Source organism: Lonchura striata, chromosome 12, assembly GCF_046129695.1.
Source record: "Lonchura striata isolate bLonStr1 chromosome 12, bLonStr1.mat, whole genome shotgun sequence".
NCBI classification, from domain to species: domain Eukaryota; kingdom Metazoa; phylum Chordata; class Aves; order Passeriformes; family Estrildidae; genus Lonchura; species Lonchura striata.
The window spans coordinates 9065626-9093295 of NC_134614.1; the positions used below are offsets into that span (position 1 = coordinate 9065626).

Genomic DNA, 27670 nt, shown 5'->3' on the forward strand with positions numbered 1-27670 from the left:
TACTGATTTCTTTATTTTTTCTTCAAGTGCAACTTGTCTGCTGCCTTTTTGCTGCTTCCTAAGGAAGATAGGCATATTTGTTTATTTTTTGAAGCTGGAAGTTTTGGGCAATGTATTTTTGTTTTGCTTGGGGGTACCTAAAAATTGCTACATTAATTTTAAGTCCAGTGTTGAATAATAACTGCCTGGAGGTTTGTTACTTGTGTAGCAGGTTGGTGCCTGATGTGATTTTAAAGATGACCAAGACATAAAACCCTGAGAGAAAGAATTTATGGAGAACAGATAAGAAAATTTTTATTAAGAGAATGTGATTGTCTTTCAATTTACTTTTTTTCCTCCTTAATATTGTCTGTGGCCAAAAACATCCCAGAATTTGGATTGTCCTGAATATTGTTATTCTCAACAGCACTTTCAAGGGCAAATACCTCCTGAAGTGCTCAATAACAGGTCTTGTATCCATTCTTCAGAGGAAATCCTGTGCAGTGCCCTGAAATTCTTGTTTGTTCCACCATCTCCTAAGCTGGAATGTAATTTTCCAAATGAAGGATCACTGCTTCTACACCCAGGACACAAAATTGAAAAATGTGCATCCCTCAGGGAGGGCTTTGGAGCCTTTTCTTTGATGGGGGCTCACTGGTCCTTTTGGGGCCATTTGGTTGTTCAGGTTCACCTTGGTACCTCAGGTGCTGAGAATGCCAAAACCAAGCCTGTATGAAACTGTGCCCTGCTATGCTTCAAACCACTGGGCTTTGAGGGGTACCCAAAAAATCTTTTCTGTGGCAGCTTTGATGTTTCTGTACTGTTAACATTATAAAATTATTTCTCTGGATGATGCATGAAACTGAAGTTTGGAAAGAAACATAAAGGAGTAGCTGCTGGGAAGTTTTAAGCTTAGAATAGTGTAACTGTAGATAAAAAAAAGCTTTTCAATTTTAATCTTAGTTGTTCTAAAGTGGATCTGATCTTACGAGATCAGGGAGAATTGCTTTTGAAGCAGAAAGGGAAACAAATAAGCAAGTAACTAATGATTGAGGAAGCACACACCCAAAAACCTCCACCACTCCAGCAGAGTGCTCAGGAGAACAGCATGCATACTCCAGAAACAATGTTCGAGCTCATGGCTTGTTCTGGGGGAAACACAAGTCAGCTCAAGTGCTATGAGACAGGGACCTCAAACAGTTGCTGTATTTTGAAATCTAGGCCTGCAATTTTTCTGGTTACTGATAAATGTGTATCCTGCACAGCCTGGGATGCATTGGGAGGGCTCTGCTGAGCAAGGTGTTCTCTCTGCTTCATCCCTGCAGCCCTTGTTAGCTGGGCCTGTGGATCTAGACACTCTCTGGGGATTCTGCAAACATTCTGCAGTTGTTCCCAATTAAGGGGCATGGTATTTGCTTTAGTCTCTATGATCCTTTAAAAAACATCAGCAGCAATTTAGATGTTTATGGCACATTTAATACACTTAAACTGCTGTGCTACTTCTACATTATGTCTGCAGATCCCATGCACTATGTTGTAAATAGCAAACTGTGGTATTGGCATTTCATTTTAACTCTTGTGATAGTCTCTTGCAGTTTCAACAGTAATGGTATCCTGGCTACTTACAATAAATGCTGTTTAAGCAAGAGCCTTGTCCTTTCCAAACAGAACTGGGGGCAATGTGTAGTAAGAGCATGAGAAGCAGAAACAACCACCATACCTTGCAGATAGCACAATCTACACTCTGTAATCAACAGAATCCTTGCAGCTGTGCTAGATCTGATAAAATGGGATTTGGCTTTTTAAGGTTTGGGAGAGAGAATTTTTTGCTTGCTTGCTGCCGTGGTGCTGCTGTTGGTATCCAAAGAAGGTGATGTCTGTACATTGTTCAGAGAGAACTGCACAAGGACAGCTGGAAATGTGGGAATTTGGTGGGATACCAGCAGCAGAGGTGCCTGCCCTTGCACCCCCTGCAGCCCTGCTTTGGCTGCCCAGGCAGTGCTCATGAACCCTCCTGCAGTTGTTTACAGCAGGTCCTGCTCCTAGGGGGTGATTGCCAAGGGTTTTACAGCTCCAGGGATGTGGCATCTCACCAGGGTCTTGCTTCCCAAGGCCTTGTTAGTGCTAAATGAGAAACATCCAAAAGAAATTTAAGTAAAGGACAGGGATGTGGGGGTATAGGTGACTTCTGTCCTTCACCCAAATGGATGCAGTGCCTTAGACTGCTGCCTTTCTCTGCTGCCAAATGTAACTTGGATAAGAATTAGAACCAGGCTTGTGATGGCTTGTAATCACATAAGATCTCATGATGCTTTTGAAAGTGTGTAGCTGCTAACCCCAGCATCCTGGCCACTTTCCAGCTCACAGAATTACCGTCTGTCTTTCCTGCCCCCTCCCCTCTACACCCCTGTAGTTTCAATTAGATAAGTCATTCCTTACTTCTCTCCAGAATAGTGCACGTGCCTATATTCTCCCCACAGAGAAAACCTTCAACATCCACTGTATTTTTTTATCTAGATGTCATTTGCTTTGCTTTGTCATTTTGTTATCTAATTAGTATTATCATGTCAGTGCACTTGATACAACCCGTCTGGTTCTGGGACCTGAATGTAGGGAGTGCAGCATACAGCTAATTTATTAATTTTCTAAACTCTACACTCAGTCCCTTATTTAGGCTGAGTGTAACAGGCTTCTCAGTACTGATTTTTGTCAGGAGGATGTTGGTTTACTCATCTGTACATAGTGATACAAACATCATAAATTGGGATCCTTAATGACTCATTTCTGGCTGCTGAGTGGTTTTTGCACAGTGCTTCTACGAGCACTATGGGGATGCTGAAACAGGGTTTTCTTACCCTGATGGCAGGCAAAAGCACATGGCTTGGGCTGGAGCAGTGTTCTGGACATGGTTTGGGGTCTGGTGAGTGTTTCAGAGTGTCTGCAGCAGTGCCTGGCATGGTGACACAACACTGAAAGGAGCTGACCTTCCTTCAGCTCCAGCTGTGCATGTGGCAGCCTCAGCCTGGGTTCCAAAGTGGGAGATTTTGAAGTCCTTAAATGGCTAATTTTTCCTGATATGCTGTGACAGTGCCCCTGTAAAACAGTCTGAACTTCGTGGCTCGCTGCATGTGATAGCAGAGGCATTTCTAGGGCTTTTCAATCTCAAATGACTTTTTACACTTCAGCAAAGAAAGCGAGTCCTTTACCCTGGGATGTGAGCTGGGAACAGATGGACAATGATTTTTCACCAGCCAGTCTGTTGTCAGAACAGTGATTCTCATTGACAGAGAAGTTAATAAACATTAGGAGGATATTCCACAATTGACATCTCCAGTCCGCTGCCTTAATACTGGTTGTAATTCAGCTCAGGACCTTACAGAATCTTGTGTTTCCCAAGCTGTCATTTGAATGTGTTGGATGGAATTAAATCCAGTCTGGTTCAGATGTTGGAAAATTGATCTTTGTTTTCTGTACTTAGGCAGGATTAGGCTGGGACTGTAAATTTTTGGAGAGAGCCTGTGCAGCTACAGTATGCTAATGGTGTGGTGCTTAGGTTTGCTTATGGAATACACAAAAGGTGTGATATAAATAAAAAATTACTACATACAATAATGGAAGAAAATCAACTGAGAATAACAAATTGTCCTTAGAATCTCTTAAGAACGCACTGTTTGCCTAAGGAGGAGAGTTTAATTAAACCCCAGGGTGAAATGCATCCCTGGGGAGGGGGCCAGCACATGGCTTATGAATCAGTTGCACATTAACCTGTTTCTTCTAGTTTAGAAAGAGATGTATGGGGTAAGTGCTTGCTTCTTGGGTCATTGGGGAACAAATCAGTGTCCTGGATGTGTGCAGGGGAAAGGTGCTCTGAGGGATTTTGGCTGGTTTCCTCCCCTTTACTCCTCTGTTCTGTTTCTCTTCAGCAACCTGAGATGATCAGTTCATTGCAAGAGCATGGAGGGACAGGGCAAGGGGCAATGACCACATGGAAGAGAGTAGATTTAGACTAGATATTCAATAAAAATCCTTTACTGGGAGGATGATGAGGCACTTGCCCAGATAAGCTGTGACTGCCCCATCCCTGGAAGTGCTCAAGGCCAGGCTGGATGGGGCTCTGAGAAACCTGACCTGGGGGAAGGTGTCCCTTGCCATAGCAGGGAATTGGAAGGAGATGTGAGTCTGTGAGGTCCCTTCCAGCCCAAACCATTCTATGATTCTGTGTTCCTATGATTTCCCACTTGCTGTTGATTATCCTTCTCCTTTCAGCTGCTCAGGAGAGCTGCTGACTTCCACTGCTTCCTTCTGGAAATCTGTGTGTGCCAATGACCCCGGGGGAGACCATGGGCACCCTGTGCTTGGAAGGAGGAGGTGCAGAGGCAACACCCAGAAATGTCTGAGCTCTGCAGAGGATTGGAGCAGGTGTCCTGTGTGTCCCAAAACAGCTTTACAGAGGATGTGCCAGTCTATCTATCTCTGCCTGAGAAGAAGGTAGGAGAAATCATGATATTTACCCTATAGAGAGCAGCACCTGCTCAGTGTTGCTGGGTACTCTTTGTTCTGATGAAAGCCCATAGAAACACGGGAATAAAACCATTAGGATGTCGTGGCTGCTTCCTGTCTTACTTCCTTCACAGTCTGTTGCAGGTGTAATGAAAGAAAATGTGGCCCATTGGGCAACTTTCTACTCAAGGGTGTACTGTGAAGGCTGTGACACCTATTAATTTGATTAAAATAAGTATGGGGCAAATCTTGATATATTCCAAGGCCAGCTGTGGAAAATGACACCTTCTTAGTCAGACCTGCTTTCTGTGGTTTTTCAGAGAAGTCTGTTACCAAGCCTGAGGAACACAATTATTTTATGTCTAGTATATGAAAGGGTGCTATTCTGCTTCAGAACTGTGGTTAAGTAAGTGAAGTTCTTAAGAAAAGTCAATTCTATACTAGCCCAAAGTAGTCTTGCTGGTAAGACAGACAGTAACAGGGAACTGGTAAACATTATGAGCAGAAATGTGTTGGTAAAAAAAAAAATCCCACTTTGAGATTGAAGTAATATCAGTGAAAAGTTTGAGTATGAAGAGAAGAGGCATGTGTCAGAGAACAAAATCTTTCTGACTAGAAATTGCCATAGTGAAAAGACCAAAAGCAGACCTTGGAATGCTGCTGATCAGCCATTGTGTTAGGTACAATAATCTTGGTAAGGCATTAAAGAGCTTGAAAGAGCCCTAAAATGAGTGATAAGTTTTTTGTGACAATTGAGTGTTTTCCAGACTCCTATAACCCCAGAGTTTTGCAGGAAAAGTGGCTTTTATGTAAGTTCAAATACATTCAGTGTGTATGTGAGCACAGTAGGTCTGGGAGCACCAGGATCACTGACTCCTGTGTGTCCTGTGTGGACAGACCCTGCAGGGGAAGGGAGAGCTCTGGAGCCTGGGCAGACAAGCTGATCAATGGACCACATGGAGCCAAACATTCTTAAGACAGGTCTGAACAAGTTTATTAAACCTGTGCTAGAGCTGAAAAATCACTGTATTCTACAAATCCACATTCAGTTCTCTCTGGGTAAAATTGCATGGTAAACATAAGCAAAAATCCATGTCTATTACTTACAGCTGATTTAATTTTTCATAGAAAGTGTTTCACTAAAAAGGAAATAAATTGGGAGGTGCATTTTCTATGCATGGGGGCTTTGCAGTGCAGCGTGTTTGTAAATAAGTGCAGAGTTTGGCATTTCAGAGAATCAATAAGGCACATTATAGAAAGTGGGAGCCAGGAGTGTTTCCCATCCTTTGTGTACTGGTAAACCTGGGAGCAGATCAATGGGTTTCTGTCAGCATTCAACAATGCCACAACATCTTTCTGAAGTAATTGGGCAATTCACAGAATGAAAGATACCATCCAAGGGCTCTAATAGTAGTTTCTGTAAGAGGAATATTTTTCTGGTATTGAGGTGTTCTGAGGAGACCAGGCAGTCATCCTTTTTTTTCTTTCTCTTCTTTTTTTGAGGTAATTCACTTCCTTTTAAGGTTACAAGTAAACAGACTTCAAAATGACAGCAGAAATGCAAATGTTGTCTTTTCATGGCTTCACCACTGATGAATAGAACAGCCTTAGGCTGGGTCACTTCTTTTTGCCTGAGGACTCTATCAAAGGAGGTCTGAAGCTTTCATACTCCAGGTGCTTGCAATACAGATGGAACAGGGGATGTCTTTATGCTTAATATTTGTGTCTTTCAGTGCCTAGAAGTGAGGTGTGCTTGCTTACTGGTAACCGGTGTCTCCTTTTTCCCTCCTTTGCTGCTGAACTGTGAACAGTTGCACTCCTGGGGAAGGAGAGGGAATGGGAGAGGTTTGTGCTCAGGACTTCCCCACAGGCAGCACACAAGTCCCCTCCCTGTGTGTCTCAGTGAAAGTGCTGAGAGCAGCACCCCTGGGGTATGTGGGGAGCAGAACATCCCCAGTGAATGAGGGCTCTGGGTTAAACCCAGCTTAAGAGGAGGCTCTGTATTATATTCCTGCTCCATTAGGAAGTGTCAGAGCTGCTTTGGGCTGAGGATTGCCATTGGTGTCAGGAAGGAGGAGTGAGGAACAGCAAACATGATGGCTCCTGAGACTTGCCACCATCATACCCTGGTCAGAGACCTCAGGAGTTTTGTAGTGTGGCCAGCAGAGAATTGGAACACTTGTGTGCAACATCCCATTGCTCCTTCAGTCATGGTCCAAACACCCTTCAGCAGCACAGGAGGAGCCTCAGGACACTTGTGGGCATCTCTGTGGAATTCAATGATTCTTGTTTGTGCTGTCACCCTCTGTAAACGGATTGTGAAGCCTTGGCCTGAGAAAAATTGTTATGCCAGATATTGGAGGTCTGTTTAAAAAGGATGTCATTCTTGTGCTGAGTATGAAGGATAAAGCTGTGGCAAGTGTTTCCTTTCTTCTGGAAAATTGTCAGTAGCCATGCAAATCCAAAAGCTGGGTGTGCCTTTGGGAAGTGGAGTTGGAAGAGCAGCAAGGCCCAGGCTGTGCTTTTCCTAAATGTTGTTTGTTTCTGGAGAAGGGATACCCAGAGGGTGGATAAAGGCTGTTTGTGCTGCTATGTGAAAATTAAAACCAGAAGCTGAATCAGGCTCTGGAATAAATGCCTGTTGTGGAGCTGTTTCAGGAACTGCACTGGTGCAGTTTGGTGTCTAAAATCCCTTCTAGTCTAGGGGTCTTTTCCTTCCTCACCAGTCAGATACTGCTGGTTTAGTCCATTATTTTATTATTTCCATTTGCAAAGAAGCATGTGCCCACCATTGCTTTTCTAGTGTGCTCAGGCACCACTTTTAGGAAGTATATGGCACAGAAAGGGGATTACTTTTTCCATCCTTCTTTCCCCAATCCTTGGACCATCCTTTCTCTCTTATCTTTGTCCTGATATATACCCTGTATAAAATAGCATTTCCTAGTTAGTGCTTGCATGGCCAAGTCTGGGAGGTGCAATGGGGGAATCCTTGGTTCCTCTAAACTCAACCTGTGCAAAATGCAATCTGTGCAGAATGTCTGCAGCGTGAGCATGTCAGGCACACTCATTTTCAGGGGAAACCCAGACCTAGCAAGAATATTATTCATTGCAACACTGGGGAGATTAAATCAAGCCCTGTTTCCATTGTTGAGGTAGGAGGTTCCTCCTCATGGTGCCAGCAAATTTGCCTCAGTAAGGTGTTTGTCCAAGGTCTAAATTCTGAATGGCTTCAAAATAAAACTCATTTAAACTGTGGCAAATAGTTTCTGTCATTTTCTTCTCTTTCAGGAGTGAATTCTTCTATTTTTCTCATAAATTAGTTCAAAATCTTACAGTTCACAAATTGAAGGGAGGAATTGCTGCTTTGTTATAACATGAAATTTATCTTGTATGCAAGTGTTTGTTTTGATATCTACTTCAAAATTTAGTCCTGAGCTCAGGAGAATGAACCATTATTTCTTTCAAGCTGATTTAGTCCAAGTGGAAGAAATTGCCTCTCTACTGTTGCATGCACTGTGGAACCAAAGAGCTCTTGGATAATTTTGCTGAGGTTGCAACAGGGTCTTGCTTATAGTGCAGAGCTAATATTTATTGTTCAGCATTTTCCAGAGAGCTTAATACATGGTTGCATATTAAAATAGAGATAGGAAAGGATAGTCTGTGACATGTAAGGCAGATTTGACAGGAAAATCTCTTACCCTGCCCAGAGCTAAAGCAGCACTGATGGCAATGGAGCAAACCTGGCTGCTGTGCCCCAGCCCCAGGTGACAGAGGGATGATGTGCCAGGCAGTGTCTGCCCATGTTTCACAGGGGTGGCACTAAGGGAAACTCCAGCTGGACAGAGATAACAGCAATGCTCAGCAGGGCAGGATGTGATGCAGCCTCTCCCAGACTGTCCTGGCCTTTGCATCTCAGCTCAGGGTAAAACTACATGGTGGTTTGATTTTCTGTCTAATCATTCACCTTCAGGCACAGGAGCAAAAGAGCAGACCACAGGGAGAAGACATCATTTAACAAGCACATTTTTTGTTGTTCTTTATTTTTAGTAACACTTTCATTTCACACTATTCAGCTGAAATTAGCCTTCTGTCTCCTTGCGTCCTATTCTCCCACTCCCTGGTTATTTGGCAGTTGGGATAAGGTTTTTGTTGTTGTTTTTTATCTTCCTCACTGACTGGGATGTAAATTGTCTGAGCAAGAAGGAATTAAAGTAGGACAGATGGCACCACCTGCTGCTAGTGCTTTGCTCCTTGAAAGGCTTCCTGGCCACTGAGTCTGTTTTGGGCAAGATGAGGAGGAGACAGGTTTATGTTGTTTTCTGAAGTCCTGAGAGTAGCTGTTATTCTGGCTCTCCCTCTGTCTCTGCTGTGAGCAGCACTGTATCCCATCTGCTGGTGGCAGGCAGGATAAGATCCCATTTTCTTTGAGTCTTTAAGGGCTTCAGGTTCTTCTGCCATTTCTGCTTCTGCTGCCAGCTCTGTGCCTTTCTGTCCATCCCTTCCCTTCCTTGGGAGTCCGGTACTGGCCAGTTAAGGGAGGATGCCAGCTGGGGGGGAGAAGGAGGAAAGAGAACATGAAAAGGTCAGAAATTGCTGTGGTGCCTCAGTCCTGTGTGACCTGTGTCTGGCAGAGCTGCTGGTCCTGGTAAGATCAGGTTCTCCACTGGGCTCCCTCCCACAGGGAGTTCTTGTGAAAAATTATATCCACAAACTAAACACAAAGAGTAGAGCCTCCTCACATCTTTCCAAACCCATTCCAAGCCCATTTGTCTAGAGGCTTTAGTGAACCTGATTATGAACAAACCACAATTCAAAAACAAAAACAACTGATTTTTTTCATAGATATTAATTCAAAAGGAATCAAAGAAAAATTGGAAAGTCACACTGGAGAACATCAGCAATTTTCTTAGCTGAGTTGTACCCAGCAGAGTAACTTTGGCTTGAATGTAAGTGAGGACCTATCTCTTGTACCCAGTTACATGCAGAATGCTCACTAATTATGTGTGTATCTCAGCAGGTGCCCTGTCAAAGACCCCAGGTACACTGGAAGCACCGGTGGTTAGTCAGGAAATGAATGACACTATGTCCATACATGGGAGCAATAAGCAATCAGAAACAAATGAAATTTTAATCACACTTGCTATTGAAAGTGATAGCTGACATTTTTTCCCCATTCACTTAAAAATGGCATCTACAGATTCTAAAATGTAGAGAGGCATCTGGTTTGGGGGAAACATACTCAAAAGTTTTCTTTGCAAAGGGCCAGAGTAATGGGTCTTCACACAGCAGCACTACGTTCCTTGCTTAGGGGGCATTGAGGAAAAGAGTAATTTATCAGGATTATTATGTTAAAAGAACAACACCAGCACTTGAGGCAAGGGCTTACTCAAATAAATAACCATGTAAAGAAATATTAATTCTAATGAATTTCCTGTACATGCCATAGGGATGCAGGAATATTTATGAAGTGACTCACCTGATCATCCCTATCCCAAACGACCCCAGAAGAAGTTGTTAGAGAAAAGTAACTTTCTTGAAAAATCAAACAAAAAATCCCCCTAAGAAACAAAACCATCAGAGGCTATGGTAGGCAATTTAAATACTTTTTTTAATCTTAAAAGCATATACTCATCTTATTCCTGGTGGACTTTGCTTTAGATGTTTTTCCTAGAACTCTTCCTAATTAGCATACTGGCTGCCATTTCCCACTTTTTAAATTGCAGAAATCATCTACCTTGTGATTTGTGTCGACAGCTTAGTGGAGAAATGTTCCTGGAAATCCCAGCTTTTTATCACTACTTTAAAAACATCACATATATTCAGGGGGAAAAAAAACCCAACCAAACCCATATTTTTTTGTTTTGGAGCCTTTTTGAGTGAACTCCTCACTTTTGTCTATGGTAGTGTATCCCAAGTGGGGAGCAGGGACCTGGAAGGGCTGGCTGATGCTGCTAAAGTTGTGTTATGATATTTTCACTAATCTGTTCCCCAGCTCCAAGTTCTCTGCTTCAAGTCTGGTGTAATAAAAACATGTACAAATGAAAACTCTTTCTGTTTCCAACAAGCTCGGGGTTTTGCTGTGTTTTGGGTTACAGCTGCAGGCTGATTTCCTTCCCTTCATCACTCACAGATCTGGAACCATTTTTCTTTCTCATAAATTAAGGGGAGATTTGGGAAAATCCTAAGTGCAAACACACTTCTGCATGAACAGCACCAGGTACCCGCTCAGCTGTGTTTGGCAGTCCCGTTAAACTCCTCTGTGAGCTCTTGTCCTGACACAGCGCTCACTTAATCTTCGCCCTATTGATTTAACCTAACAATCCATATAGGTTCCTATCTGGAAAACCTGTGAAGAAATTGATGCAAAATGACCTCTTTCTGAAGTTTGTAGAAGTGCTGCTGAAGCAGCATCCTGACCCCGCAGCCCAGTTTTAGTGGGTGGGAGAAGCGGGCAGTGCCTGCGGAGCAGCCTGAGGGAGCATCCATCCCTTCCCGGCTGCTGCTGTGCGCGGTGCGGAGCTGTGCGCGGTGCGGAGCTGTGCGCGGTGCGGGGCTGCGCTGTGCGCGGTGAGGAGCTGTCCTGTGCGCGGTGCGGGGCTGCGCTGTGCGCGGTGCGGAGCTGTGCGCGGTGCGGGGCTGTGCGCGGTGCGGGGCTGTGCGCGGTGCGGAGCTGTGCGCGGTGCGGGGCTGTGCTGTGCGCGGTGCGGGGCTGCGCTGTGCGCGGTGCGGAGCTGCGCTGTGCGCGGTGCGGGGCTGCGCTGTGCGCGGTGCGGAGCTGTGCGCGGTGCGGGGCTGCGCTGTGCGCGGTGCGGAGCTGTGCGCGGTGCGGGGCTGCGCTGTGCGCGGTGCGGGGCTGCGCTGTGCGCGGTGCGGGGCTGCCCTGTGCGCGGTGCGGAGCTGTGCGCGGTGCGGGGCTGTGCGCGGTGCGGGGCTGTGCGCGGTGCGGGGCTGCGCTGTGCGCGGTGCGGGGCTGCGCGGTGCGGGGCTGCGCTGTGCGCGGTGCGGAGCTGCGCTGTGCGCGGTGCGGAGCTGTGCGCGGTGCGGAGCTGTGCGCGGTGCGGGGCTGCGCTGTGCGCGGTGCGGAGCTGCGCTGTGCGCGGTGCGGAGCTGTGCGCGGTGCGGGGCTGCGCTGTGCGCGGTGCGGGGCTGCGCTGTGCGGAGCTGTGCTGTGCGCGGTGCGGGGCTGCGCTGTGCGCGGTGCGGAGCTGTGCGCGGTGCGGGGCTGCGCTGTGCGCGGTGCGGAGCTGCGCTGTGCGCGGTGCGGAGCTGTGCGCGGTGCGGAGCTGTGCTGTGCGCGGTGCGGGGCTGCCCTGTGCGCGGTGCGGGGCTGTGCTGTGCGCGGTGCGGAGCTGTGCGCGGTGCGGAGCTGTGTGCGGTGCGGGGCTGCGCTTTGCGCGGTGCGGGGCTGCGCTGCCCCGCGCGGCTCCCAGGAGAGGGCAGCTCCGCTCCTCCGCAGGGCCAGAGCTCCTGCGGGAATCCTCAGCCGCTTTCGGGACCGCTCTGACCAAGCGGGAAGCGAATTTTGCATCCCGGTGGTTGTTCGGGAGCAAGAAGCGCTCAGAAAGGGGCTGCAGCTTTGCGGGGAAAGAGGGTACGATCCCAGCTGGAATGTGGGTTTTTAATTCCTGGCAGGTTCTTTCTGTCATTTCCTGTGCTGTGGCTGAACTGACTCCCCAGTCCCCTCCTTTCAAACAGAGATCTCAGCTGCCTGTCCTGTTCTCTGCGATGTCCCTCCTGCCAGGAGCTCCCCATCACTCTGATCACCCCTCATCGCCCCTTCCTCGTGGCAGGACGGGGAATGGCTTCAAACAGAAAGGGAATAGGTTTAGGTTGGATATTGGGGAGAAGTTTTTTACTGTGAGGATGGTGAGGGCCTGGCACAGGGTGCCCAGCGAAGCTGCGGCTGTCCCATCCCCTGGAAGTGTTCCCAGCCAGGGTGGACAGGGCTCGGAGTAACCTGGGATAGTGGAAGAGGAACCTGCCCATGGTGGGGAGGTGGAGCTTTAAGGTCCCTTCCAGCCCAAACCATTCTACAATTCCAAACCACACTCTAAATTCTAGATATATACAATAGGCTCATGATTTCTGGGAGAAGGTGTAAGAGGCAGATAATGGGGTGGATGTAATTGTTGTAGCTGCTGCAGAGACCACAGAGAAAAGATGCTACCTGTGGGTTTTTTTCCACCCCATGATACTTCATGATACTTTCAAAAAAGTGAAAATTGGAGCTTTGGTAACATCAGGACCAAATATTCCAATACCCTCCTATCTTGAATTTTCAGATGAATAGAGGATTATTAAAGGCCACTAGAAAACACTGAATGTTGGAATAGCCCAGGACAGAGAAATGTATGGCAAGATCTTGATGCAGTTCTTGAAAACTCTTCATTTTCCCACTTGGTCTTTCACTGAATGCAAATCAGAGTTTTCTTTAGATTAGAACTGTAAAATAACACATGGTTCTGAGGAACAGTTGCTTTGTTATAGAAAAAAGCAGGGGTTTCACTCTGTGAGCTGTCAAAAGAGTGATGGTAGTATCTTATGAAATGTAGTTTGTGTTTCATCTCATGTTTGACTACAGAGAATTGTTTGAGCACTGACAAATGGTGTTAAGGGCAGCATGATCTACAGCATTTGAGTCGTGGTTGTGTTCTGCTGTGAGCTTCAGTGTGAGTTACTGAATGGGGCATCAGTTTCACTCTGAGGCAAAACATGAATAACCCTGAGATCGAAAAGTAGTTTTAAACTGTAAATATTGTTACTATTATTAAAGCATTTTTCTTTTTCTCCTTTTTGTCTGTAGTCTCAGGAAGTCTGAGTTATTGCCATATGAATCCTTTTTATAGCTGGAAACAAAAAGTTTTGTGTGGATTTTTACAAATATTTATTTTAATTAAAATTAAAAAAACCCTAAAGCTGAAATTAATCTGGACCACACCCTTGATGTAGTCTGGAAAAAAGTAATTCCCATTTTTAAAAGTATCTTTAAAATCAGAGTAGCAAAGGACATAAAGAGCTGGATTTATACAGAGATGTGAGGCAGAGAGATGGGAAGCAGTGAAAATACTCCTCAGACTGCACTTGGGGGTTGGTGGTCTTTGCTGAAGATAGGACAAAATTCTACCCCAAAGGACCTCAGCAGCAGCCAGTGTTCCAGAGACTAGAGATTGCAGGGGTGTTCTCAGTCTTTCATTGGTGCCCTCTCAGTTTGTCTAAAGAACTTGAACATTCATGAGGCAGACCCACACTCGGTGTCCTGCCTGCTGGGGGGATGCTCTGATCAGGCCAGGGGAACTTTCCTGCCCCTGCTCAGCCACTCTTGGTCTGTGCTAAAAACTGGATGGGCTCCAGGCAGAGAGGCTTGGAAAAGAGCCCTGGGAGTTTGTTTTCCTGCTTCCCTGGGCTGCAGAATGGTGGCTGAAGAAATCACTTCTTAGGGCTTCTCCAGAGGCATTTCTTGCTCACCAAGGGGATTTGCTCGCTAGCTTGCACAGCACAGCCTTGGGACACACTCCTGTTCCATGGGAAAGCAGTTCCTGGAAAGGGTAGTTTTAAATCCTTGCTGTGAAATAGAGAATGGATGGATTTTCCATATTCTGTGGAAATGTCCTTGTCATGTTGGCTAGAAGGCTTTTACTGTCCCCTTCCATTCTGGGAGTCCAGCCTGAGAATAAAATCATTCAGCTGAAAACTATGGGAGAGCTTCAGCCCCTTTTAGAGTATCACTACATAACCTCCTTCCCTGGGATGCCCTTTCTCAGCACTAGGAAGAAGGGTCTGTCCCTGGCTTGGCTAGCTGATGTTTTGGGTAAGAGTTGAGTCATCATATTCCCAAGTTTCTGTTTCTACCTTTCCTATTTCTAGATAACCCTCCAAAGCCATGTTAGCAGGACTGAACATTGAGCTGTTCTGTGCATTGCCTTCAGATATCAGTGTTTTACCCTGGGCTGACTTCACAACTGGTTGTTTTTAGTAATCTGCATCTCTCATGTTATTTTTCCCCCTAATTATTAATTTAGCTCAGAAAATAGAGCACATTGTGGGTAATCTCAGATAGCTGAGCCCTTCTAGAAGCTGATATGAGATAAGCTGGCTCTCATTAAGTTGCAGAGGGAGAGCAGAGGACCGCACATATTCATCTGACATCAGGAGCAATAATCTGGGTAGCACATGAAGAATTAGCAAAATCTGAGGCATCTGAGCACAGCAGGGATTTTTGCTTTCCATCTGAGATTTTGAGAAAACAATGATATACTGTTTAAGGTGATGAACTTAGGTATTGATTTAGGTATTGCTTCAACAAGGACTTACCTTTGCTACTATGGTAGAGTGTGTTTCAACAGAAGTAGTCTAATAGTGTAGCAAAACAATAAATTTAGGAAGCCAATTTTGGATCATTATGGGTAATAATATCTTCTGATCTGTCCAGACCTTCTCTGTTGCAGGAGTCAGGTAGAAATCCAATTGCATATGTTTCCTAATGCACCTAGAATTATGTGGGAACAGAAGGAAACACAGGAAAGTGAGGAGCTTAGATCTTGGAAAAGGTTTGTAGTGAGGCTGTTTTAGGGCTGTTTTTTTGTTAAAAACCTTCTTTTTTAAGAAAACCTTGCTGTTGTTGGTATGCTGAGTGTGCAATGGGACATGCAGGTGGCAGCAGGCCATTGTAGGGGTTTCTGGAAGTCTTAGATTACAAGGGGAAATGAGGAATCTGTTAAAATATTTCAATTTAGTGCTCTTCATGCAGCCAACTGAGGACCTGAGCTCTCCTCTCAATAGTGGAGTGCAAGTGCTGGCTCTGTGACCCCAAAGATGACCCTCATTAGAGCTGCCAACATAACCCTGGCTGCCTGGCACAGGGGTGTGGTGCAGGTACTGAGTGACAGATGAAGTGGGCAATAAACTTTATTCAGAGATTTAAACTGTCACAGTCCCATCCAGGGAACATTCCAGGAATTTATGATGATAATTTTGTTCTTAAAGTAGTCAACTCCACCAACTGCTGAAGCATCTCCTACAACTAATACTCCAGACTCTTCCCCAAGGCCATGTAACTCTTAGTTACTTTACACTTGACTTAAATTACTCCAGTTAATATATTTTTGTCCTCTAACCTTTGCCAGAAAGGTCAAAATCATTTGCTAGCAAATGATAAACTCCTTTCCTATCCAAGGACTCTCAGGAGTATAATGATTTCTTCAACTTGCAAATATATTTCTGACCAGTCTGGGCAAACCTCGTAAAGGATTTTACCTTCTACCACCTGCTGTGCCCCATGTACTATCAATTTCTACAGGGGCTGCTCACGAGCTGAAGAGAGTAAGTCCTGCCACTATTTAAAAATAAATAAGTAAATAAATTCAGTACAGTGAGATGCATTTCCATCTCCTTCCCTTTAGATGTGCTATGGGCCCTGTCAAATTACACCATGTGAAAGGCCAAGATAAGCAGGTTTCAGTCCTGCACCAGTGACAGGTTTTCCATGCATAAACCCCGCTGCTTTGAAGTCCATTATCTTGTAGTTCTGAGTTAGAAGCTTCTTTTCTCTTGGAGATGGGACTCCCTGCACTCCACATCAGCTGGGCTTTCTCTCTCAGCCACAGGAAGGCTCCTCAGCACCAAAGCCAACTTAGTTTCAGGTCATTTGTGAGGGTACAATGTGTTCTGAGCCAGACTCGGGATCACCAACGCGGGTGGCTTCCCCTATGGCAATGTGAGCAGTGAGAGCAGAGCAGCAGTGCTGGGGTGAGCAGCAGGGCAGTGGGGCACAGCTGGGAATCCTCCCCTGGTGCTGGCCCTGTGGCTGATGCACAATTTGCTCCCCTTGGGATCTCTCCTCCTGGAGGCCACACAGGAGCCCATCCATGATTCAGAGGTCAGGGTTGAGTTCTTGCACACTTGGGTCACCTCTGGGGGTCACACTGGCAGCTTCCCAGGGCAGGTGCTCTGTGCAAGGACGAGGTTCAGCACCTGCCAACAGCCAGAACTTGGCTGATGTTGCTGGAATTCTTGCTTGTGTGTGGAAATACTGCTGTGCCCTGAGGTGTGAGCAGTGCATGGCTCTGGCTGGAGGTCTGCCGGAGTCATACACTCTCACGTGTATTGAATGTGTAATGTATTCATACACTCCAATGCGGGATGCATTTATTTTGTTTTATTTGTTTTCCAGCTCTTGCTGCAGTAACTTTCTGCAGTCATGCACATTCTCCACATAAAGCAAGGAAGAAAATATATTTAATTTGGCTTCCTATATAAGCTACACCCTTTTGGCACAGCTTTCATTTACAACTGCAATGATAAGCAAGCAATTCATCTTTCAGTGCAAATCAATAGGAGAATCTTGTTTCATCTCCATTTCCTTTCATTTGCTTTTCCTTTGCTACACTGCTCTTCTCCTGCCTGTCTAATCCCTCTGAAGGGAATCTCAGCCCTGCCAAGAGCTGCCTCTGGGTGATTGAGTTACTCTGTTCCTCCTGCAAGCTCTGTCCAACTCCAGAAAGGTTGAAGCACTCAACTGCTTCACGTGGACTTAAATTTAGCTGAGTGTAGCTGTAGGAACAGTTATGTGAGCAGCTTTGTCTTATTTCCTAAACTGCTCTGAGCTGGCACATGGAGCCCATCCTCTGGTAGCCCTGCTCTACACTCTCTGCTCTTTCCTCCATGGGATCTCTGCTCCTTTGCTGCATGTGTCAAATGAATCAGGGAACAAATCCTGTCTGTGGGATTTCTGTTCCACTTGAGAGGCTCTGTGAATGTGAGGATGAACAAGTAGGTTTTTTTCCTATGTTCTAATTTGCACACAGTAAGCACAGAACACAGAGTAGCTTTCAGGGGGATACTGGTAGATACTGGTGCTTTGAACTCTTCTGGTCAGAAAGTGTCCTTTCCTGAATGTTTCACTGGGATTTTGTTAGGGATTTTTTCTTGTCCTTTTCCTAAGTACGTTGTTTTCATCAAAAAATTGAAAACCTTTAATTGGGATGCTGGCAGAGCAGAAAGGAGCAGCTCTGAGATATCAGTGGGGAGTGGGAGTCTCCCTGCTTTCAGTCTTGCCTGAGCAAGTGTCCACGTCCAAACTGCACATGCTGTGGTGAGCTGTTACATGGAGCTCCCTAAATACTCTGCAGAGGCCAACAGCTGGGAGCTATTACCTGTTTTACTACCTAAAATATATAGCATGGTTCATGAAGGAGAATAGTGACATGAAGTACAGGACTGCAAAGCCACCAGGAGGGCAGCATGAGCCAGAAGAGTTGTGAACAAAATTTCAAGTGATCTGTTCAAGATGTTCTGCTTCTGCTTAAAATTTTCTTAGGGGTTTAAAATAGTCATGTCAGTCTTTTCCTAATGGAATCCAGTTGTGGAACCAGCTGTAAACAGGGTTTCCTTTACATTTCCTTGTGTTAATGCCCTCCTGTGCATCATTCAAATGAACTTTTGAACTGATGAGCAGAGCTGCTGCATCTTCCCTTTTGTGGGAAGCATTTCTGGTGGGCAGCCAAAAGAATGGATTCTCCTTTCAGTTTAAATTAACAGCTCTTTTTAATGAAGTAACTGAGCTGCAGTTAAACCTGCCACTTGTCAGCCTCATGCTGCTGACATGTAGCAAAGGTATCAATTTTATTACTGTGAGCTTCCAGATGGAGAAACTGTCTAGTGTAGAGAGCATCTTTATATCAGTCATATCAGCACTGACAATTGTTTATTTATTAATTGTTTAGCTTTTCACTCAGTGCAGACAAAACTGTCAATACCTACTGCCTTTTATCCATGGGTTTGGGGTGTGCTGTACTGAATACAAAGGGAGACCTATGTAGTAAAATATGGATTTTACAATAAAAAGAAAATAAAAAGATAAAATAAAATAAAATAAATAAAATAAATAGAAATAAAATAAAATAAAAAGAAAAAAAAAAATCAGGCAAAATTAGTCATAGTCCAGCACAGACCAGGGTGTAGACTTGGCCTGTCACTGCACAGAATTCAAATATTCTGTATGTGCAGTTTTTGCTAGGAAAAATGGGTGGATTGTTTGCTATTTTTAACTCATAGATGTGTGTCAAATTGTTAAGGAAACAGTCAAACCATATGCTGAACCCAAGAGCGTAATCAAGAGGGGATAAAAAACCTCTCACTTTTGAAGCTGCATGTTGCTGGAACTTGCAAAAATCTGAAGATATTGTGCTGCTTCTTCTAATTGCTGCTGCAGCTGGTCTGGGTAAGGTCTCCACAGGCACCTTTTGAGGGGCACCTGAGTTTGCTTCATGGACATCTAGGCAAAGCCAGGAGCCTTTAAACACTTCTAAAACAATGTCTGTGAGAAAAGGAGGTGATGCTGAAGGTGATGCACAGCAAGGGGCTGGTGGGGCTTTTAAGTCATCTTTGGGCTTTGAGCTCTGGCAATGCAGCTTTTATTCTGTGCTGCGCTTCAGAGCTTCCCCCCACAACTCAGAGCCTTAATAATAGTTTTAAAACACTCTCCTGGCAATTCTTATATAAATGCAGGGCCTCTAGAAAAAGATCCAAGCTTGAAACTTGAGCTAAAGTGTTGACAATGGGCACTGCTGCTCTTAGTGGGAATACCTGTCACCCGATGTGGAGGTCTGGCATTGTCACTGTTCCCTGTTTGAGACCAATTACTGCTGGGCAGGGAAGAAAGAATATGCAAGAAATCTGTCTAATAACCACTTTTGAGGTGCTTTGTAGGGACTTTTTTGTAGCTAGCAGTCTGCTAAACTGTTTACCACCTAGAGAGCATTGTTGCTGAAAGGCTCAGTGTAGTTTTAGCTGCAGCTTTTTGCAAATTCCCCTCATTCTCTTCTCATTCTCACCCCTTTTGTTACCTCCTTCTTGCTCATTTTTATGGACATAACCTGAATTTTTATTGGAGCAAGTAAGGTCAAATTCAACCTTACAATCTCTGCTGTGATTTGGGAACTGCTTTTGTGTTCAGGGAGCCATTGTTCTCCAGCCTCAGCTTGGAGAGTTCTCACATGGATAAGGCTATCTCATAAAATTAAAATCCATGCAGTCAATTACTGTTTTTTTTTTTTTTTGTTTGTTTGGTTTTTTTTTTTTTTTTTTGTTGTTGTTTTTTTTTTTGTTAGTAATTAACTATTTTGACTGACATTCTTTCCAGGTTTTTGGGGAAGGATTTTGCTCTAAGGAAATCAGTCTACACATTTAATAGCTTGGCACTGAGAAAACCTTGAAATATTAAAAAGATTTTTTAATATAGGCTGTAGCATGGCTCAAAGCATCAGAGGTTTTAAAAAAAGTTCAATGTTTGGTTTTGTGGTCAGAAACTGAGAAGTACTTGGCCAATACAGATGGAGCTCTCCCAAAATCTGTTTACAATTAGGAATACCAGCTCTTTTGCAATCTGACCTTCAGTCCTTTGGTTTAGACTTAAATATCATTTTCCTTAGGCTGAAAGGGCCACTACAGAAATCTCTTTTGCTGTCAAACACATCCTTTGCTGGACTCATTTGCCAGCAGCAGTGACAGGAACTCTTGTTCACTCTCTGTCTCTGCACAGTAAAGCATATCCTTGTAAAAAAAGTTTTATAAAACCTGGGATTTTTTTACCATGCCAAATCCCACACAGCTCAGGCCATACTGGATTAAAGTAAATACCAGGTCCAGACTGCAAGACCTCTCAGAGGGCTGCCCTGGCAGCCTGGCTCCAGTGCCCATCCTCCCTTGGTTTTGTGCAAGGGAAAGGCACCAGGAGTGGGTTGCTGTGGTGGCACTGGAATTTTCTGCTCTTTCCTGACAGATGCCATCTCCTCTTCCTTAACAACCTGTAGCCACAGATCACACAAGAGTAACACTGAGCACATCACATTTGGGAAGTGCAAATAGGCAGTGATGCAATACTCCCACACTCTCACACACAAAATTCAAGCTGTCCAATATATAGCACTCTCTTCTTAAAAATTCCTAAATGTTTGTACCAGGGAAATTTGCCCCATTTTTTTAAATTTTAAACAAGTGTTTTTTAAGTGCTAAGTGACTCCAGAACCCTAACCCAAAAAACCCCAAGCCATTAAGGGAAATTTTTAGACATTCATCCACATTTGTCAAATGCAGTCTAAATTTTTGACAGTGGTGGCAGAGAGGAATGTTGAATAGTGCTGGTGTGGAGTCAGGTCATTGTTTAATGAAGATATGTTTTGTAGCCAATTTCCATTAAGGTATTCTCCTGATCTGACAGTTACTTAAATATTGCTTCTAATCACACCTACTGTGATTAGAGCCAGTCACATTTGCTTCCCAGCCATGCCTGAAATAATCAATGCATGGAGACCTGAATTGTTTTTTCTTTCACTATTTTGAAGAGAATGTGAAGGATTTACCAGTGAGATATAGCAAGGACCCCTTAAGGAGCAGAGAGTGATCAGAGCTCACCTAAAGTAGAAATTATAAAAAAAAATCAATTTATTTATTTCCTTAAGAAAGATTTCTGAATGTTACAGAAAATTTAGAAAATGGAATATAAATTAGTTAATAATCTGAAAACTCAATGTTTTTCCTGAGAAAATGAAGCTTTTAAGGTGTGTCAAGGTGGGCAATGGGAGTGGAATCACCTACTCCTTCTTTAATATGTTTGGGGTTGTTGATGTTGGGATTTTTTTCAATTTTATTTTGGGTTTTTAAAGACAGCATGTTGGTGCTTTTGCAGTGGTGGATAATTGAACTCAGCAGCCAAAATGAGTCTGGTTTTCAGATGTCCATCCCCTTTGTCTTGTGTAAAGAGTGAGGGCAGCTTTAAACATTCAGTGAATGGCTGGGCTGGGATTGCTGGAGTGTAGGAAGAAAGACCCTTTCAAAAGCTTTATTTAGGTACAAGGCTCAAGGAAGGAGCATCAGTCTGTAACAGAAAGCTCATCATCCAAAGTCTGGCTGTGATCCTTTAACATTTCAAACCAACTTCACAGTGCAGAGAACTGTCAGCCCTAGCAATCAAAGCATCAGTGCTTTAACATTCCCAATTTTCTGCAAAGAATTGAGACCTCCAATCAAACAAATACTCTGTGTTCAGTCTATGAATGCTGATTTTCTTTTAAGGTGCAATTACCTGCAGGTGACTTCCAGTGTCTCCCTGTTTGCCAGCTTGAATCCCAGCAAAAGCACGTGCCTTGAGCTGGATGGGTTCCTTAGCTTGAGAAGGAAATCACATCTTTTCTGCTGGGGAATTTTAGACATCAGGGATACGGGTGGACATTACCTTCCTGGAACTTGGGCAAGCAGCTGAGTGCAGATTTCTAATGGCTGCTCAGGGATCCATGGTGACTGCATGGGGTCACTGAAGATTTTGCCTCTAAAATTACAAAAGGCACAAAATACAGGTATATGTAAATATAAATATACACAAGGTATTTGTTTTGCAATATAGAGCACACATACAGAAGACAGCACATTTTCATTCTCCAAGGGGAAATTATTTCCTTAAACAATGAAGAAATACTTTAGGTTATTTTTAAACAAAAGAAAGGAAGTTTTCCTGAGCAATTCCAGCATGCCAAACCCACAGCCAGAGTACACATAATGCTGAGGAAGGTGTAGACTGAAAAGACTGAATGACTGAGTGTCAGCATCAAAGGGAAACAGTGGCTGACAGCGAGTGAGTGGGAGATTGGGCTGTCACATCAAGGGGGAAATCAGTGCATGGAAACAAAAATGAAGTAACATTTTACCAGCTGGTTGGATAACTCATAATGATGTTCAGCTTTTGGTACACAATGCCTTAAGCAGACTGCTGATGTGAGAGGAGCCCCAGCAAAGATCTGCCAAGTCATGTATATTTTTAGGTGTTCACACAGATTTCAGTGGGTGCAGGAGAAAGAAGAGGTGGAAAAAAGATATTAGAGTAAAAGGTGATAGTGCTGTGACACCATGATCTCTGGGAAATTATCCCCCTTAGAGAGGAACAGAACCCAGGAAACATGACAGGACAACCACAATTGTATCTGCACTTAGTCACTGCTCTTGTATAAAATGATTGCTGGCAAAAAGTGAGCATCTTAAAACAAAATCTGAATTCTAGAGATTTCCTTCCTCTTGTTAGTCTGCTTCCCAAGGACCCAATTATCTGGCTCATGGAAACAGATGCTTATACATTCACCACGATCAGTTGTGTTTGTGCAGAAGCTGAGCCCCCTTCTCCTGCAGTGATTTTCACCTGCTGGAAAGGCGATTGCTTTGTGACCTCTCCAAAGGAGATCTCTGCCAGCCTGGTGCTCTTATTTTCTTTATTTAACAGCTACATGTGTACCTGCAGGAAGCTCAGCTCATGACTTGTTAGCAGAACACTGGAGTGGTTCCTCTCTGTGCCCCAGCATTGCTCCAGTCTGGTCATTCCTTTGAATTGTACAGGACCGAGGCAGGGAGAGGAGGCAGGAGCAGCCTGGGCAGCAGTTTCCCTTACAGCATTTCAATTGTATAAAAGAATTTCATGCCTTAGGTTGGGCTCTAAAATAGATGTGGGTCTGCTGTGAAACAGAGGTCTGGATTTAGGTCTGGATTAATTTCCCAGATTTCTGAAGAATTCACAATATTATGACTGGTCATTTCTCTTACTCTTGCAGGCTTTGTAGGGAGGTGAAAGCCCTGCAGCTCAGTGGTGCAGCTTTTGCAGCTTGGGCACCTCCCTGTGCCTTCAGGCTGGGCAGGAGCTGGCAGCCCCACTTTCCTCCATCCATCCAAGGAACGTGGATTCACTTTTTGGGAAGGTTCACTGCAAAATTTGTAAACCTTTAAAACAAACTGGTCCTATTAAAACTCCCAACTTAAAATATCTGCATGCTCCATGTGGATTCTAAACTGGAAATAAAGCACCCAGTGGGCTTGCTTGCCCTCATCCTCACAATGTTCATGAAGTTTTTTGTATGAGTTTTTTGAGTTTATTTTTTGCCTTGTGTGTTTTTTTAAAAACTGTCATTGCATCCAGAAGTCTTATTTCTAAAGTATGTTCAGGTTTTGTAGGCTATCAGATTACTTAAGTCAATGATGCCTATATGACGGTGCTGTTAATTTTAGAAAATATTTTGAAGTTATGGTGAAATTATTCAAGAAATAATGTTACCCACCTGACATACTTGTGCTTGAAAGGTATCACTACAGACAGAAAGAAAAGTGTGAACTGGCTGCTTAGGCTGTTGTCCTTGGATGTTAGAAGTAAATGCATGTGATCATTGAGCTGTATAAAACTGAGCTATATTTTATCATTTGAGTCCATACTTCACTTCCAATTAGTTTTCTCTGTGTGCTTATTTTGACTGACCTCTTCTGATTTGCATTAAAAACTCATGAGTAATTTCCATTTCGGAGGACCTTTGCTCATGTGCCTCTTGCCGTGGCCTTGCCAGGGTGAATGCACTCACCAGGTGCAGGCAGGAGCAGGGCCTTGGCCAGGAGCTCCCCAGGGAAACAGAGGAGCTGCTGATGAGATAATGAAGCTGCTCAGCAGATAATGCTCCTTTGCCTCAGTGCTGACTGAAGTGCAAGTTGCATTTGGTATTAGAGATCACCATCCTGGTGATACATGAAATAGGGGAGGGATAAGAAGTGTTGTTTCTTCTAATCCTTCCCTTTGAAGTATTTGCGTGCATAAAAATGATTATTTTGGAAAAAAGCATGTTTGAAAGCCAAAATGTACTAATGTGGTGCTTTTCAAACCAAATTACTTGGTGTGCTTTTGCAAAACACTGATGAAGTGTCTCTGACATGAGAGAGAATGCAATGGTTTTGAAAGTCCATTTCCTTTTTATCCTACAGAATATTCTGGATGGATTCCCTGCTGTTGGCTCTGTGTGAAGTGGCAGTTCAGGCTGAGAGAACCTTTATTCCTGTGGTGCTGGAGCCTTTGGTCAGTGCAGGTGGGGAATGATTGTCCAAATGGGCTCCTTCATCTCCTGGGCATCCTCCTGCAGGTTCCCTGAGCTCACAGACGTGGCCAGGCCAGCGTGGCTCCTGGAATCACCCTGCCTCTCTCTGCCAGGCAGCTGCTCCCTGCAGCTTCTCCTTTTCTATACCCAGACCCACGGAACAACAGGCTTTGGTGTCACATTTAGAACTTTTGAATCATTTCCACATTAACACTTGAAGAGCCTGTGAAATAAAATTGCCTTGCATGTGTTCTGAACAAACAAAAACAAGAGATATGGTAAACAAAAAAAGGGGGAGCTGGCAGTGGGATGGCTGGGCTGAGGACTGCATTGGGCATCACTTGTTTGGTATATTCTTTTATCATTATTATTGGTTTTCCTTCCTCTTCTGACCTATTAAACTAGAAAACTATTTCAGCTTTTTCCCAATTCTCTCCCCATCCTGTGGTGGGGAGCAAAGGGCTCTGTGTGTTTGGCTGCCTCCAAGTTAAACCACAACACTAATTAGTGCTGTTGCTGCAAAGGCTCCTTCTTAAAAAGTGGTGTGGGACAAAATGCAGAACAGAAAGTTTCTTCTGGATAAAAGATCAAAAAGAGAAATTTTTAAATGAAACTCATTATATTTTCTTCTGTTTTTTTGCATTTTTTATATAATTTCACAGCCTGCTAATACCAGCAAAGTTAGCTGTTAGATGTCAAATCACGCCAGCATTTCCAGTCGTCTCCCATGCTGTAATCCCAGTAGTGTATTTCATTTTTATTTACTTTAATCCTTGTAGGCAGATGAACATTACTTTTTATTTTCAGCTCACAAGAACTGTTGTACATTACCAAGAAGTATTTTTATGCTGTGATTAATGCTGTTATTAGAAAGCAATGCTGTTCTTGCTGTGTCATACAGCAAGACTAATTTAAGTCAGGTCAAACAAGAAACATAAACAATTAAATAAAAAACTGTTTCAAATTACCTCAGTCTTGATCTGAGGTGATTGTTTTTTACCATTTTTATTTCAATGTCTCTCCTTTACAGGGAATTTTGAAAATTAACTGGCTTTTAATTCCAACCAGAAAGGCACATTTTGGACTGAAATCAAATCTAGAAGAACACGTCAGGAAAAGCTGAAATCTCAAGCTCTGTGAGCGATCATGAAACTTATTGCTGCAGCTTCTAATCAGGTGAGACTCCAACTAAAACTGATAGAAATCCTGCCTGTGGACTTTTGGCCTTGAAAGTGAACCAAAAAAACCCCAAGAAAATATTAATGATGGAGAACAACTCATGTCTTAAAAAACATAATACAATATTGAAAGGAGTAAAAACTTTAATAGCATAATTTTACACTAGTAAATGTTGAAATTCTGGTGGTTTAGGGTATCAAGAATGTAACACTGTGGCAATTAAGAGTTCAACCCACAAGGATATGTCTTTGAAGGATACTTTCAAGGATCAGTTGTTGAGTTTCCACATTCTGGTGTCATTTTAAAGGAGCTGTATAATCAGGTGGAAATGTTTTGGGAACCAAGCTATACTGCACCATTAATTACAATCAGTGGTAATTATTTGCTTAGGATATTTATCTAATACTGCATCCTGCAATCCAATATTCTCCTCTATTCAGCAAAAATACCCACTGTTCATTGATCAAGAAGTTCTTTGTGTCTTTTGACTCTTCTAAAGAAAGTTGTTTCTGGAATGTTTTGAAATCTATTCATCATGTAGAGATGAGCTTCATGTCCAACCACTTGTTTCCACGTCAGCTATCAAAAAAAGAGTTAAAACTCTCTTACCTGCTCTGGGACAGAAATGCTCTTCTAGAGTATTTAATTCCATCAAGTGTCAACAGCCAAATTACCTCATGAATCAGAGGGATCTATGGAGACATCAGTGTGGAAATTGCAAGAGGATTTATCAGTGATAAAAGTCTTCTTATTGTGCAATTCAGAGTTCCCTCTGGGAGTTTGGGAGGAGTTTAGGACATGTGGAGTTTACCCTTCAGCTCTTCCCTTGCCCCCATTACTCACAGCAAGGCTCAGCTTCCTCTCCTCTCTCTAAGGTAGGGCTGCTCCAAAACACCACAAGGTGACTTGGGATAAAAGAAGTCCAGTGAACTCCACTTTCAAACCACTGGAGGAAATTGGTCAATGCAGACTGTGTCCCAGCTGATTGTTTATCTAATTTAAGTCTGAATTAAGGAAATCATAAGTAATGGTAAGTTATTAAAAAACAAGTAGGATAAAGCAAAAGGCAAAATATGCATCTGCAAAAGCTATTTCACTGGTGTGCATAAATCAGTAGACTGTGTGCTCAAGTGGAGAATTAGGCTGAGTTGCCTGCTGTCATGCATTTAAATTAAGCAGGATTCCAAAAGCTTTTTTAAAATCTGGCCCTAAGTGTGTTTGGGTGGGTTTTTTTTTTTCCTTTCAGGGAAGAGATCACCTAATCAAAATAGTGCTTTGGAAGGAGGAACAATTCAATACTGGACACGACTGAGGAGCTCCAGCTACTGATAAAGACTGCACTGCTTGGGGAAGATTTGTTGCTGTTGGTAAAAGCTCTTTGCAGCCAAGCTGGGAGCAGTGAGGAACCATCCCAAAGCTAATGGGATGAATGGTGTTGTGGTATTTCTGTCCTTGGGGCAGGTGCTGATGGAGGGGCTGCTCTCAGTTTTTGTGCTCTCTGCCTTCCCTTGTGCAGCTGCAGAGCTGTGCAGAGCTTTTGTTCCAGGTAAGGCCCTGGCTGTCAGCTCAGCAGTGCTCAGGCACAGGATTTCTCTGTTAATGCCTCGCTTCCACACAAGGTTACACACGGGGTTCTGTAGAATTCCTCTCCTTTGATCTTTTGAACCACGTTCTAAAACAGGCAGCAGAAATTTCCTAGAAAGTTTTGACCTAATTTCTTGTCCTATGAAAAGAAAGGCTGATGTTCCAATCAGCTGCTTCAGGGCTGGCAAGGGAAAAGCCTTTCCCCATCCCTGGAGCAGGGAGGTCGTGCTCCAAGCACAGCTCTGAGGCTGAGCTCTCTCATCTCCCCCTTTCCAGCAGTGCCTCTCTACCTGCAACACTTCATTTTGCCTCTTTATCAAAACATCTTTCTCTAAACATGGGGTTTCTCTGTGAGCTGGACACGACAGCGCATGGGCAAAGTATTTTTGGTACAAAGCACCTGAGCCTTTTGCCTGCTATTGTTGTACTCTACAGACAGCTGAACTTCAGAGGAAGCACTGCACTTGTCCTGCAGAGATCAGTTGCTAGAGGGGACTTTAAACGTGAGGTCAGTCTAATTGCTGTATTTTTGAGCTTTA

The 27670-nt window shown here is 43.9% G+C and overlaps 1 long non-coding RNA gene across 2 annotated transcripts; it reads left to right on the plus strand.

Moving 5' to 3' along the window:
- Nucleotides 1-4452: 4452 nt before the first annotated feature.
- LOC110472603 (uncharacterized) lies at nucleotides 4453-26956 on the plus strand. Of its 2 annotated transcripts, none has more exons than XR_002465736.2 (4): nucleotides 4453-4467; nucleotides 24259-24349; nucleotides 25399-25544; nucleotides 26794-26956. It is a non-coding gene; the product is annotated as an uncharacterized LOC110472603 (long non-coding RNA). The 2 variants fall into 2 exon arrangements; XR_013340695.1 differs by lacking the exon at nucleotides 4453-4467 and adding an exon at nucleotides 10961-11046.
- Nucleotides 26957-27670: the final 714 nt, after the last annotated feature.